The sequence below is a fragment of the Callorhinus ursinus genome, unplaced genomic scaffold (assembly GCF_003265705.2).
Source record: "Callorhinus ursinus isolate GAN/ISIS: 27379988/994484 unplaced genomic scaffold, GSC_fseal_2.0 scaffold2, whole genome shotgun sequence".
In the NCBI taxonomy this organism is placed as follows: Eukaryota; Metazoa; Chordata; class Mammalia; order Carnivora; family Otariidae; genus Callorhinus; species Callorhinus ursinus.
Genome location: NW_027397064.1, coordinates 79,254,315 through 79,270,393, shown reverse-complemented (window position 1 = coordinate 79,270,393; position 16,079 = coordinate 79,254,315). Strand labels below are relative to the sequence as shown.

The window sequence follows — 16,079 nt, the reverse complement described above, 5'->3', positions numbered from 1 at the left end:
GATACCATGAGAAAGTAACAGGTATATATATTGCCAGAATGTCTAATAGAGACTACTGAGTCAGGAATCAGAAAGGCAAGAAGCAGAACCTGAGAAGATACGTTGGTAGTATCAATATCATCCTAGTCATAAATTTTAACATTGGCAACACTTAGAGCAAGGCAGAGAGCAAGGTAGATAGCAAGGTCACTAGTATATTTATCATTTCTAAAAGTAAAATAGCTTTAAAAATATAATAAAGCTATATAGAATAGTTTTATAGTTTATTTCTATAACACTGCCACAGAGGAAATCCTTGAAAAGTTCTGGTTTCCATTTGAAAGAATAAATGGAAATGATTTCTTTGTAATTTCTTTGCTGTATTGAATGTAAACCTATTAACCTAGACTTTCATATTCACATGATTTCAGTCTCCAAATCCTGTTGTTGTTTTTTTTTTTCTCTACAACATACTTATTTTCTCAACCTTGAGTTCTCAATCCATAGTGGTCTTCAAGAACCTTATTTTTGAAGTTGGGAGAAACTACATAGAATTAGAGTAATAAATAATTGCCAACTCACTTACTAGGTCCCAACCCTATTAGTTCATTAATTATCCATCAGCCAGCCCAATAGGATAACAAGCATAATGAATTTGTTATTGCCAGAATATTAATATGCATGTTCTTGGTACTATATTTGGCAAAATGTTGTACATAAATCTTTCTGCCCAAAAAGGTTAGCTCTCAAGGTGTTTGCATATTATTATACCCAAAAATCACTCACTGGTATTTCCCAAATAACAGATGTAATTAAGGTGGGCTGTAGTTTTAGAGAATGCTGGTGGGGAAAGAAAAGAAGAAACAAAGATTGCTGCTTTCCTTTCTCTAATGAAAAATAAATGTCATTTACTATTACACTTTGAATAGCCTGGTTATTATCAACCTTTGTAGAAAGAACTTTAGTTTCTTTGGACTTTAAATATAGTTTCTTAACTGAAGCCAGATCGTCTGGACAAGTTACAAGGGGGCTGAAGACAAGGCCTAACTTGGTGGACAGGATTTAGAATTACCTTTGGTTCTTTGTTTTTTACAATGACAGGGGCTATCCAATGAGGGAATTCTTGCTGTTCAACTAAATAGAACAGTTGCATTAAAACCATAAATAAAAGTTATGCAAGGTGCCCTAAATAAGTGATCTGGAATAAACCTAATAACGGGCTTAACTGGTACTAAGCAATGGCTTGAATACACTCAGGCTAAGATTATTTTCTCTGCTAAAAACAGTTGAGAAAAAAAATCTTCCATTCATTGCATGATTAGAACTCTTGTCATACTGAAGAACTTTGGAAACTTTAAAAAAGCAGACATGGCAAATAAGCAAGCAGACAAGGGTTAAATACATTTTTAATTCTTTGAATGTTTCATTTTTATTGAAATAAAAGACTGAAAGGTTTTATTTTATTCCATGGTGTTTTACTGTGGTCTGTTGCCATTCAGCCACATATGAAATTTGTGCATTAGATTTTTTTAAAAAGTCACCTATTAGAATAAATGGGATCTTGAGGTCTACAAAATTACATTCTGCTTATGCTATGAGAGCAATCACCTATAGAAGTTTAGGTTTTGGTGGTTGAGCATCCAACTCTTGATTTCGGCTCAGGTCATGAACTCAGAGTCGTAGAATCAAGCCCTGCATGGAGCTCCGTGCTGGGCGTGGAGCCTGCTTGAGATTTTCTCCGTCGTTCTCCCTTTGCCCTTCCCCCCACACTCACACTTTCTCCCTCTCACACAATATAAAACTTAACTAAAAAAAAAAAAAAAAAAAAAAAGTTTAGGTTTTGATATAGTCCCATAGCTCAGGGTAGTAGAAAGCATGTTTTCTTCCTGTAAAAACTGCCAAAATTGGGAGGGCTATCCTATTTTTAAGAAGGTATAGTTTCTCATAAAAATTTTTTTAATGAGTTAAAACCATAAATATAGGGGCACCTGTGTGGTTCAGTCTTTAAGCGCCTGCCTTCGGCTCAGGTCATGATCCCAGGGTCCTGGGATTGAGCCCCACATCCAGCTCCCTTCTCTGCAGGAAGCCTGCTTCTCCCTCTCCCATTCCCCCTGCTTGTGTTCCCTCTCTTGCTGTGTCTCTGTCAAATACATAAATAAAATCTTAAAAAAAAAACTCCTAAATATATATCCCAGCCTTGAACCATACTTAACCTTAATGTCATTAGGCTTATAGAACATCACATTAGAAGCAAGACTGAGGTTTTTAGGATAAATCTTTAGTATTTATTATGCTTTATTATGTAAATTGTACATTTAGTAGCACTAAGTGAGGGCTTAGAAATCATCTCTTTGTGAGAAGAGTTGGAAGTGGACCCCCATGGTACTCTCCTTTGAGTGGGAAAGCTGATAAACCTTGCAAAAGGGTGGAAAGTATAAGGCAGAAATTTATATGATGATACATTAAGTAAGGCTTCCAGAACTACTGGAGATTTAGTTTAATGGACAGTGACTTCAAAAAATACTGTAGATAATTGTAGACTGCATGAGTTTGAAATCTAGCTCTGACAGTTATTGACTGTAACACCTTGGACGAGTTAATCTCTCGGTTCCTCAATTTCTTTATCTATGCAATGGAGATGATAATAGTACTTCTTAGGATTGTTGTAAAAATCAAATTAATTAATGATAGATTTAGAAATCAATAAATGTTAGCTCTCATTACTGTATTTCAAAGCAAGGAAGAAGTGTCAGCATTTTAAAAAAATGTTGCAGACACTATTGTCTATAAGTTTGTATTTTTAAAGTGTAATATGTATACTTTGAATTCTTTTGTGATATATTGTGTTATTTACAGTTATTGGTTCTTATTAAAGTATGTAGTTTTCCTAAGGAAAAACTGAACCTGTTCCCTACGACTTCTGTGTTAAGTATATTTAAATAGTCTGATTTATTTTTTTAAATGTGCATTCTTGTTAATTCATTGTTATTATTAACAGCAATTATTGCACCATTACCCTCAGTTAACTAAAATTACCTGGATTATGAGACATTAAGAGAGTTGGGTGTGGTAGCCTCAAAAGAGATGAAAAAGTTCTTGCAGCATAGGGAAGTTATAATTTTTAAATCATTAATAGTTGTGAAGCATACTAAAGAGAAAAGCTGGATGCCTCATTCAATCATTGTAAAATTCTATAGTCAGTTACTGGGAAGACCAACAAATAAAGTCATCACATATTTATTAAATGCTTTCAGGCTAGGGCTTGTTGGAAAATTATAATTTAGTTGAGGGAATAAAACAAACATGCCAAATCTTAATAATAAAAGAAATAAGGGACCATAAATGAGTACCTGATTAATTACCTAAGTAATTTGCAATAATTAGTGCTGGAAATCAGAAGAGAAAGAAAGCTTTTAGTGTCAGATTGATGGAAATTTCCTTCAAGGAGGAAGCAGTATTTGAGCCAAGTTTTGGTTGATGAAGAGATGAGAGATAAACAGCAAAAGGCAGCTGAGGTCAAATAGTAAAAGATCATGAATCTTGCCAAAAGACATTGGGACTTGAATGCATAGCTGTAAACCAGAGGCAGACTTGCATCCGATCCTGCAGATTGGAGAGGTGGGACAGATTCGTGTTCATGAAGACATTTGGGAAGTCCATGATTGTTTACTAGCTATTAAGCAGCACTAGGTCTGGGAAAAGAATCAACTTTAGTCATAAACTAAAAATTGATGATAACTTAATAGAAAAACCTGGTCTTTACCAGCACATGCATATAGAAAGAATACTTTATTAGAAGCACCTCCATACTAGGTAGGTAAGTGAAAATAAATATAGTTTTCTTCAAAGGTTTAGTAGTTAATTGAGATCACCATCCTTATGTAGAGCAGAGACTTGGATATTTACCCCTACTTATTAGACTTTTCTTTTTCAGAAAGAATCTAAAGAATATGTGCATATGAATATATTATTTTTATTACAAAGTATTTCTGGACCTGTTTATAAGAAGTTTCAGAGCTAAAGTGTTAACAGCCTATTTCATATTATTTTTAGTAAGTTATGTTAGTGTGTATGTTGAAGGAAATGACTCAAGACTTTTTCTTTAAAAAAATTTTAGCTTTGCTCTTAGAGCAAATGACACTAGAAGAGCTTTTCCCCCCTGCAAAGTTAGGGACAAAAAATATTTAATTCTGAGACATTAGGGCATGTTTGTAGTTATATGTGTAGTTTTAGGTTAAATTCTCATTACAAAATATCTAGTTTTTTCTTGTTTGCCACAGTATTTTGTTGATTACCTATACAGTTTACTTAGGAGAATAGCACAACTTACAAATTATATTATCCACAAACATTATTTTAGTTTATCTACATTGATTTATTGCTAAAATCTTATTTACATTTAAAGTTATTTCTTATCTTGAGCATCTCAGGATTATCCTTTAAGATTAGAAATATTACCTTAGAATAAAACTGAAGAAGTATTTTTATAAATGCTAATAATGAGTCTAGTAGTAGTGTTCATAAATTCTTATACCACTATTTTATAGGAACTGTAGACCTTTTGCATTATAATCACCAGAAATGTCTGTAAAAATAGACAATCCATGGCCTTAGCCTAGTTTCTCTGAATCAAAATCTCCAGCATGACACCTGGCAGGAATCTACATTTTAAAGTAGTACCTTTCGTTCCTTAAGTGCATTGTACTTTGAAATTCACTGCAACCACCATTTATGTCATACTTGTTAGTAATCAGATTAGCAAGTTTTCAGTAGTTTTCATAGATATCTCTAGACAGCATTTTTTTGAAGTTAGTCTTATTGATCTGTAGAAATTAAATGGAATAATTGCAGTGAGATTGTTTCTTCGCCTGAAGAACAGATATCCTTCCTTAAGTGGCTTTTTAAAAAAAATATCTACACCCTGGCCCAATATCTAAGAAATATACCGCGTCTCAATATAGATAAAAGTGTCCCATGTGTTTTTAATGTGCAGCTGCGACTGAGAAACTACACTGATGAGAGATCTACACTAATAATCATGTTGTTTAATCCAAAAATTATTGATGTTTGGCTTGGGAATCCATAGTACTCAAAACCACATACTAAAGGTATGGCACTTCAGCCTCCAAATCCTATTTCCCTAACTGCTTGTCTTAGGCTTTTTTAAAAAATCAAGGAGAGTCAGAATCAAAATCTTTCAGCAAAGAACATTTTCTCTGGATAATCCTAATTCTCTCTTAGTGGCAATTTCTCTTAAAAGACTTCTGCAAAGTTTCCCTAGATTGGTGGAAAGTACTGACTGGGTGATTTAAGTGATACAGACCTTTTTTTATGACGACAATAACTAGTTGATCTCTATGATATTGGCATTTATAAGCAACTCAGATGTAATCAAGAATATATTTTTGTAATCTATTTTGAATAAGGAAATATTTTCTAGGGTAGGGCTATGTTCATGTAGGACATCAGAATCAATGTATTTAAAATTATATATTTTTTAATGTTTTATTTATTTATTTATTATTTATTGAGAGCGAGCACAAGTGGGGGCCTGGGGGGAGAGGCAGAGGGAGATGGAGAGAGAGAATCCCAAACTCGGGGCTCGATCCCACAACCCTGAGATCACAACCAGAGCTGAAATTAAGAGTTGGAAGCTCAACCAACTGAGCCACCCAGGCATACCTAAAATTATATTTCTTAACAATGCTTGTAGAAGCTAAGTAGCCAGATAAAATTAATACTGTAGAAAGTATAAAATTTTATGACATGAATCAAAATATGTGTTTCATAGAAATTTCTGATTCTTCTAAATGGAAAAATCTCATTATTATTACTGTTTATTTATATAAAATATATCCTATGAGATACACCTCCCCTTATCCAAATTTACTAAATAAAGTCATAAAGAATAATTTTGACATCTGCTTTTTTATTTAAAATAAATGAAACAATATATCCTCAAATTCATGATATTTTCTTGTTTCTTTTTTAGATGCTTTTTGAGGAAATCAGTTTCTACGTGTGGGAAGTAGATATTGAAGGTTATATGGTTTACAGACAAGATCTTTAAAATATAGATACTCAAGGTAAGTAATAAATACAACATCATGAATAATCTCATCTAAATGACTAGGATTTCCAGACTGTACTTTGAGTTGCTAAACTGGCTTTATCACTGGCCCTACCTAAGCAACCTCAAAACCACATTCATTCATATTCAGACACAAATTTGTATGCCCTGACACCATCTTGACAGGAAATAATCATATTTCATTTATAACAGACAATTGATAAAATTTTATGGAAGTGTACAAACCAATTAAGAAGAATGGAGAAGAAATGAAGCAGCTTCCATTAAAACTGTGAGCAGAACTCGGTAGTGTTTAATTTGAAAGAATAATTAAACAAAAACTACTATCCACTGCACTTTCTTCTTAATGTACTATATTCATTAATCAGTTCCCTAACTACATTAGAAACTTGTTCTTTAACCACTCCAAAAAACCCTGTCATAGTTTCAAATACAGTATTACCTCTGAATACCAAACCTCTTTTCACTATTTCTCTAATACCCAAAGATTTGTCTTGACCCATCATATCCTTTCATTTAGCATGTTCTGCTCATGCCTCCCATGACTGCTTACATGCTTACATTACTAAGTAAATTTTTGAATATATTTTGGTAAAATTTTGAGTGAGATATGAGGAGTACAAAATGCAAAAAAAGGTGTTTTAAAATAATGTTGCATGTCAGGCAGTTACAATGTAACCTTGGAGAGTATGTGACCAGTAAATGGGGTGCTTTTGTTCAGCTCTAGAATCCTCTCTAGGTGGAAATAAGAGACCTGTAAAGTCTGATTTTATGATGTTTTCGGAAGAAACAAATATGGATTTTGAAAAGTTCTAAATTTTAATGTCAGCACAAAATTTTGCCTGTGAAAAAACCTACTTTTGCCAACTGTGTGAACCAAATAAAACAGTTTACAGCTTCTGGTGCGGAAATTTTTTCCCTTTGTTCTATTTTTCTTTATTCTTTTAGAGTGCAAGTACTTTAGAGTCTATTTTTTCTCCTTAATTTGTGGGTAGCAGCTTACTGATTTGCTAGTTTTTTGTGATGAATATTGTCAGAAATGACTTATCTTGAAAATATAAATGACATTACTTATTTCTAATTCATTTCTATAGTTACATATGGTGAGTTGGTTACTTGGAACAGCTATTCAATTGTTTTCTGAATTATAATAATTAGACAATTATTTTTGTAGTTCCTTCATCTCCACAAGCTAAAACCAGATCTTTCCAATTTAAGAAAAAATAGCCGTTAAGGAATCTTTTTTTTTTAAAGGATCTTTTGCATAGAAAATAGAGCTAAACATGCTCCTTAGTTCATTGTACATTGTCATCATTGGTCCATGCAAAGTACTGATGTTATTTATTTATACATTTTATTTTTGTTTCTAGTCCCATACTCCTGACCTTGACCCATAGAGAACCATTCTAATATGATAGTCATTATAATAACTACTGAAACGCTCTCTTTGGTTTATATGTATTTTCATAATGTGAGTATTGTTTTATATACATGTTTTTAAATATTTTAAGCAGAAAATTTCAAATAAATAAAAGAAAAGAGAATATATTATGACCCTTCATGGATCTCTCGGTTGGGCTTGCATTAATTATATCTCCACCGTGCCCCCTCCCCCATTTTATGTATGCAAAATTTTATTATGCATATATGATATTATGCTGTGTATCTTGTTTTGTTCCCTATTTTTTTTTACTAAACCGTATGTGTTTATCATTTACTTAACGTTGTCATGTTTACATTGCTTCTAACTGCTGCATAGTATTCCACAGTTTGTAGCTACCATGTTTTAATTACCCATATTTCCCAGTGATTGCCACCCAGATTTTCTGTCACAACAAACACTGCTATGATAAATAGCCTCATACTTGTTTTATCATAAAACTTTGCAAGGATTTCTTTGTGATATATATCCAGGAGCACAACTGCTGGTAATAGGATACATGTTTATACTTAATTTGACCAAGTCCTGCCAGTTGCATTCCCAGTAACCCTCTCATTCCTGTCAACCCTTGACATTATTGAGCTTGCTAGTATTTTCCATCTCACGTGCATAATTTTATAGCTTATTGTTTTAATTTTAATTCCTCTTATCAGTAATGAGTTTGAATACATTTTCATATTTTTATTGGCCTTTTGGCTTCCCTTTTCTGAAATTGCTTGTTCATACTATTTATTTTTCATATGGGTTCTTGTCTTTTGATAAATGCTCTTTAAGAGATTGTTGTATATTCTAGATATTCATTTCCTGTTACTTTTAGATATTAAAAACTATCTGCTTCCATTATTTCAACTTTTTAATTTTGTGCATGATGCTCTTTGAGTAGACATCAATATTTTAAATATTTAATTAAAATATTTTCTTGATGTCTGTTCTTTGTGTAGAGAAATAGTACTGATTTTTTGAAACTTTATCTTGGTTTTAACAACATTGCTGAACTCTCTAATTCTTAACAGGTTCTTTTTTCTAGACAGATGATCATATATCAGTTCCAAATAACGAAAGTTTTCTTTCTACCTCTCCCATCCTCATACTTTTACTTTTTTCTTCTTTCTAATACCTTTGATCAATTCTTCTGGAAGTATGTTAAACAAGTAATAATGGCAGTGGGCATCCTTAACTTATGCCCAGTCTTAAAGAGGATGTATCTAGTATCTCACTTCTCACTTAAGTATAATGCTTGCTGAAGGTTTTTAATATATAACCTTTACTAAATTAAGAAAGTTCTTCTATTTCTAGCTTGATATGCATAAATAGCTATTGAACCCTATAAAATGCATTTCATGCATCTTTGAAATAATCACATGACATTTATCCTGTAGTATATTAATGCTGTGAATTATATGAATAGAATTTCTAATATGAAACCATCCCTGCATTTCTAGTTTACATTCTACTTGATCATGGCGTATTATTTTTAACACGTTATTTTTTAGTTAGCAAATATTTTATTTAGGATTTTAGAATCTACATTGTTTAAGTGTAATCTGCTGTAGTTGTTTTCTCTTCATTTTCCTTGCCTTATTTTGCAATTAAGATTACACTAGCTTAATAAAATAAGATGGGCAGCTTTTACTCATCTATTTTCTGAAAAAACTTTACAAGATATGAATTTACTATTTCTATTAAAGAAATAGATGTATGTTAAAAGTCATGTTAAATTATCTGGTTCTGAGCATCTTTTTGAGATTTTTTTGAATGCTATTGATGTCTTTAAGCAGTTTTTGATCTATTCAGATTTTTTCCTCTGTTTCTTCCAGTCTCCTCCCATAGGTACTGATGACACCTGACAGTCTTCTCACCTGCATGTATAGCCCAGACCCAGTTTCCTTTGACTGGGGAAAAACCTAGACAGTCTCAGTGTACATATCTAACTGAGCCATGGAATGGTCACCCCCCGCCTTTTGAACTGACCAGGGATTCAGTGTTTTAACTCTGACCAATGGGCTCTGATGTTGCTTCACTTAAATTCCCACTGCCACATACCTAAATTAATTCTGTACTCCATTAGTTCTCTACTATTCCACAAACAGAAACTTTGGTTAATAATGCCCTGTATTGACTTCTTTCATCTTCTAAAACTGTTGCCATACTTCTGGTTACATGTGTTAAGGTTATGTAAAAAGTAAATATTTTGACAAAAGAATAACTAAGATATATAAGTTCAGGGAAGGTAAGTATTGGTAAAAGATAGGCAATCATCTGGTCTAATGTCCTTTACAGTATATACCAAATTGTAGTTAACTCTAGAAGATTTTCATTTCATCTCCAGAATTTGAAACTTTATAGTAACCATGTATTATTAAAAGAAAAATTAAAGGTATTTCCACTTACAAAAAGAAAAAAGAGTAGAGATTATAAGCGAGAATTTCATAGACCCACTAACAAGAAACTGTCAAGCATATAATGGTTATAATTTTTGATACAGTTGAGTGTTTCTACCATCTTATTTCAGTTTTTTTCACACACTTTGTGTATCTTCTTTTTAATCTTTTCTTACTTAAAAATAACAGCTTAGTATTTGTATATCTTCCCTAAAGAGATTCTTATACATTCTGACATCCTGTTGTCTCTCTCACCTTCCCCAATTCCATCATGTTAAAACTATCTAAACAAAAAACTCTTGCAGTCAATTTTTCTTTTTCTTTGCTGCTAGCTACTTTTAAAGACAACAAACTTTACCAAGATACTCTATCAGCATTACTTTATACACCATTGTTTAAATAAGTGTAGTATTTTTTCTCTTTTTCCTTTTAGAAAAAATATTTTAATTCCAGTGCAGTTAACATACAGTGCTATATTAATTTTAGGTGTACAATATAGTAATTCAACAATTCTATACATTTTCAGTGCTCATCACGATAAGTATACTCTTAATCCCCTTCACCTACTTTACCTATCCCCCACCCACCTCCCCTCTGGTAAACATCAGTTTCTTCTCTTTTTTTCTTTGTTTTGTTTCTTAAATTACACATATGAGTGAAATTCTATGGTACTTTTCTTTCTCTGACTGATTTATTTCACTTAGCAGTATGCCCTCTAGATCTCTCTATGTCATTGCAAATGGCAAGATCTCATTCTTTTTATAGCTGAGTAATATTTCATTGTGTATATATACCACATTTTCTTTATCCATTCATCTATAGATGGAGACTCGGGCTGTTTCCATATCTTGACTGTTGTAAATAATGCTGTAATAAACAGAGGGGTGCACATATCTTTTCAAAATAGTGTTTTTGTATTCTTTGGATAAATGCCCAGTAGTGGAATTATTGGATCATGGCAATTCTATCTTTAATTTTTTGGGGAACCTGCATACTGTTTTCCACAGTGACTTGCCAGTTTGCATTCCCATCAAGAGTGCAAGAGGGTTCCTTTTTCTCCACATCCTTGCCAACACTTGTTGTTTCTTGTGTTTTTCATTTTAGCCATTATGAGAGGTATGAGTTGATACCTTGTCGTAGTTTTGATTTGCACTTCCCTGATGATTAAAGATGTTGAACATCTTTTCATGTGGGTGTTGGCCATCTGTCTGTCTTTTTTGGGAAATGTCTGTTCATGTCTTCTGCCCGTTTTTAATTGGATTATTTGATTATTTTGGGGGGTATTAGGTTGTATCAGTTCTTTATATATTTTGGGTTCTCACCCTTCGTTAGATAGGTCATTTGCAGATATCTTCTCCCATTCAATAGGTTACCTTTTAGTTTTTTTATTATGTTAATGACCATACATTACATCATGCGTTTTTGATGTAGTGTTCCATGATTCATTGTTTGCGTATAACACCCAGTGCCCCATGCAATACGTGCCCTCTTTAATACCCATCACCAGGCTAACCCATCCCCCCACCCCCCTTCCCTCTAGAACCCTCAATTTGTTTCTCAGAGTCCATAGTCTTTCATGGTTCATCTCCCCCTCCGATTTCCCCCCCTTCATTTTTCCCTCCCTACTATCTTCTTTTTTTTTTTTAACATATAATGTATTATTTGTTTCAGAGGTACAGGTCTGTGATTCAGTAGTCTTACACAATTCACAGCGCTCACCATAGCACATACCCTCCCCAATGTCTATCACCCCCAGCCACCCCATCCCTCCCACCCCTCACCACTCCAGCAACCCTCAGTTTGTTTCCTGAGATTAAGAATTCCTCATATCAGTGAGATCATATGATACATGTATTTCTCCGATTGACTTATTTCGCTTAGCATAATACCCTCTAGATCCATCCACATCTTTGCAAATGGCAAGATTTAGTTTTTTGATGGCTGCATAATATTCCATTGTGTATATATATACCACATCTTCTTTATCCATTCATCTGTTGTTGGACATCTTGGCTCTATTCATAGTTTGGCTATTGTGGACATTGCTGCTATAAACATTGGGGTGCACGTACCCCTTTGGATCACTACATTTGTATCTTTGGGGTAAATACCCAGTAGTGCAATTGCTGTGTTGTACAGTAGCTCTATTTTCAACTTTTTGAGGAACCTCCATACTGTTTTCCAGAGTGTCTGCACCAGCTTGTATTCCCACCAACAATGTAGGAGGGTAGCCCTTTCTCCGCATCCTCGCCAACATCTGTCGTTTCCTGACTTGTCAATTTTAGCCATTCTGACTGGTGTGAGGTGGTATCTCATTGAGGTTTTGATTTGGTTACCTTTTAGTTTGATTGATTGTTTCCTTCACAGAGCAGAATCTTTTTATTTTGATGTGATCCCAATAGTTTATTTTTGCTTTTGTTTTCCTTGCCTCCAGTGACATGTCTAGTAAGAAGTTGCTATGGCCAAGGCCAAAGAGGTTGCTGCCTGTGTTCTCCTCTAGGATTTGTATGGTTTCAGGTCTCACATTTAGGTCTTTAATTGATTTCAAGTTTAATTTTGTTTATGGTGTAAGAAAGTGATCCAATTTCAGTCTTTTGCATGTTGCTCTCCCATTTTCCTAGCACCATTTGTTGAAGAGACTGTCTTTTTCCCATTGCATATTCTTACCTCCTTTGTTGAAGATTAATTGACCATATAATTGTGCTTTTATTTCTGGGTTCTCTATTCTTTTTCATTGATATACGAGTCTGTTTTTGTGCCAGAACCATGCTGTTTTGATTACTACAACTTTGTAGTATATTTTGAAATCTGGGATTGTGATTCTTCTTACTTTGTTCTTTTTCAAGATTGCTTTGGCTATCTGGATTCTTTTGTGGTTCAATAGAAACTTTAGGATTGTTTGTTCTAGTTCTGCAAAAAGTGCCTTTGATATTTTGATAAAGATTACATTAAATTTGTGGATTGTATTGGGTAGTATGGACATTTTAACAATATTTGTTCTTCCAATCCATGAGCATAGAATATCTTTCCCTTTGTTTGTGTTGTCTTCATTTTCTTTCATTAATATTTTAGAGATATCAGAGTACCAGAAGGTCTTTCACCTTCTTGGTTAAGTTTATTCCTAGGTATTTTATTATTTTTGGTGCTGTTGTAAATGGGACTGTTTTCTTAATTTCTCTTTCTAGTACTTCATTATTAGTGCACAGAAATGCAATGGATTTCTGTATGCTGATTTTGCATTCTGTGACCTTACTGAATTCATTTATCAGTTCTGGTGGTTTTTCTATATAGTATCATGTCATGTGCAAAAAGTGAAAGTTTTACTTGTTCCTTATCAATTTGGATGCTTTTTATTTCTTTTTATTTTCTGACTGCTGCATCTCAGACTTCAATACTATGTTGAATAAAAGTGGTGAAAATGAACATCCTGATCTTAGGGGAAAAGCTCTCAGTTTTTCGCTATTGAGTGTGATGTTAGCTGTGGGTTTTTCATATATGGATTTTATTATGTTGCGGTATGTTCCTTTAAACCTACTTTGTTGAGGGTTTTTATCATGAAAAGATGTTGTATTTTGTCAAATTCCTTTTCTGCATCCCTTGAAATGATTAAATGATTTTTAATGCTTTCTCTTATTGATTATACATCTCTTAAATACATTCTGCATAATAAAATAAATAAATGCCCATTCTGCATTTGCTTCTTTCTTTTAAAAAAATATTATTTATTTATTTATTTATTTATTTATTTATTTATTTATGAGAGAGAGAAAGTGCCAGCAGGGGGAGGGGCAGAGGGAAAGGGAGAGAGAGAATCTCGAGCAGACAACCTGCTGAGTGCAGGGGCTTAATCCCCGGACCCTGAGATCATGACCTGAGCCAAAACCAAGAGTCAGAAGCTTACCGACTGCACCATCCAGGTTCCCCCATTTGCTTCTTTCTATCTGAGTGTCTCATCAACAGCTGTTTGGTGAGGCCTTGCATGCTTGAAAATATAATAGCCTCATATTTGAATGATTACATAGTTGTATATAAAACTCTAGATTTTGAGTTTCCTTCAATACTTTGAAAATCCATGGTCTTTTGTCCTGTTTTCTCCATCATTTCTAGAAATACATGCTTTTTAATATTTTTATTTCTTATTAATTTTATTTTCGTTATTTATATTGCATATTTATTTTTATTTATTTATTTATTTTTCTCTGCATCTCTGTTATTCAGATATTGGTAGTGGCAATCCCTTAATCATTCTTTTGTATTTTCTATTTCCTTGTTCTTTTCTTAGCCTTGAATATTTCCTGAAACTGGTCTTCAAATTCATTAATTTATTCCTCATTTTAATTCTACTTTTTATCAAATCTATATGTTTAAGGTTTTATAGTTTTCATACCTCATATTTCTTCTTGCTTCATAGTTTCTTGTTCTTATTATATATTGCTAATATGTTCCCCTATGTGGTTTAGGGTGTTTATTACTCTATTTTTAAATTCTTGGGCCATCAGATCTAACATTTTTGCTTTTCTTAGAATCTGTAAGACAATGTTATTTTTCTTTGGAAATAGTTGTGCTTCTTCATATGTCTTGTATTTGGGCCTGTAAGATCATTTCCCCCTGCATTGGCTACTGTTTCTGGCCTTACATATGGGGATGGGCCAGCAGTCAGTCCATGTCATTCTCAGTGAGCTCAGGGGATGGCAGTTAGGTAGATAAGCCTCAGGGCACCAAGAAATCACAATAATTTATCAAGTCAGCAAAGTGATACATCAAATCTGAGCCTCACCATTTCCCCTCACTCCCCCATCCCACCAGAAGAAGCAGCATCCATAGATGATGATTCTAATTCACCAACTCTATGATTTGGTAGGAAAGGGCGGGGATATGACTGCCCAAGGTTTGTTAGGCCCCCCATGTTTTTCTCAGCTCTTTTTTTTTTGTAAGTTAAATTAGATGATGTAGTGTTCAGTAATTCATCAGTTATGTATAACACCCAGTGCTTATTATATCACATGCCCTCCTTAATACCCATCACCCAATTACCCCATCCCCCCACCCACCTCCCCTCCAGCAACCCTGTTTGTTTCCTGTAGTTCAGAGTCTCTTGTGGTTTGGCTCCTTCTCATGTAGTTTTCAGTTTTCCCTCCCTTCCCCTATGATCCTCTGTGCTGTTTCTTATATTCCACATATGAGTGAAACCATATGATAATTGTCTTTCTCTGATTGACTTATTTCGCTCAGCATAATACCCTCCAATTCCATCCATGTCGATGTAAATGGTAAGTATTCATCCTTTCTGATGGCTGTTTCTCAGCTCTTTATATAAGTACTCTGTTTACACCTGAGGGCATTTTTTTTATTATGTTATGTTAATGACCATACATTACATCATTAGTTTTTGATGTAGTGTTCCATGATTCATTGTTTGCGTATAACACCCAGTGCTCCATTCAGTATGTGCCCTCTTTAATACTCATCACCAGGCTAACCCATCCCCCCACCCCCTCCCCTCTAGAACCCTCAGTTTGTTTCTCAGAGTCCATCGTCTCTCATGGTTCGTCTCCCCCTCCGATTTCCCCCCCATTCTTCCCTTCCTGCTATCTTCTTCTTTTTCTTTTCTTTAACATATAATGTATTCTTTGTTTCAGAAGTACAGGTCTGTGATTCAACAGTCTTACACAATTCACAGTGCTCGAGCATTTGAATAGTAGTCTGAGTCCCTGCAGATATGGAGGCAGTCAATTTTTATTTCAAGGCAATGATAGGAAAGAATCAAAAGCAGAACTCTAACAGTTCACTTCCAGTTTTGTCCTCCCACAGTCGATAGGCTGCCTCCTGCCCTAGAGGCCTGGGTTCCAAGGCCCAAGCACATTTACCAGTTCACAGCAGTCCTCTATACCACCCTGCCTTCCCTAAGAATTTTCAAGTTTTCTTTTTCTTGGCTTTTTCTGTCTATAATTCCTATTGGAGTTGATGCTTAGAGAGAGATCCAGCAGTTGTTCTAGTCCAACATCTTTGTGTTATCTTCCTGGAAGAAACTCTAACAAAAGAAATAACTATGAAACTCTAACAAAAGCTTTACAGATGTGTACTGATTTACCCAGGGATCACATTTCTAAAAATTTTTCCTAAGTGTATTATCAAGGATTATTTGGTGTGTCTGGGTCACTCATTCGGTTAAACATCTGACTCTTGG

At 34.0% G+C, this 16,079-nt stretch overlaps 1 protein-coding gene across 8 annotated transcripts in view; it reads left to right on the top strand.

The window, feature by feature from the left end:
- Window positions 1-16,079, top strand: part of MBD5 (methyl-CpG binding domain protein 5) — a 459,856-nt gene that overhangs the window by 164,601 nt on the left and 279,176 nt on the right. For all 8 annotated transcript variants that reach the window (XR_012375710.1, XR_012375707.1, XM_073884217.1 and 5 more), the window contains exon 2: window positions 5,972-6,065. The gene's annotated coding sequence lies outside the window, so the exon portion shown is untranslated. The remainder of the gene's footprint in view (window positions 1-5,971; window positions 6,066-16,079) is intronic.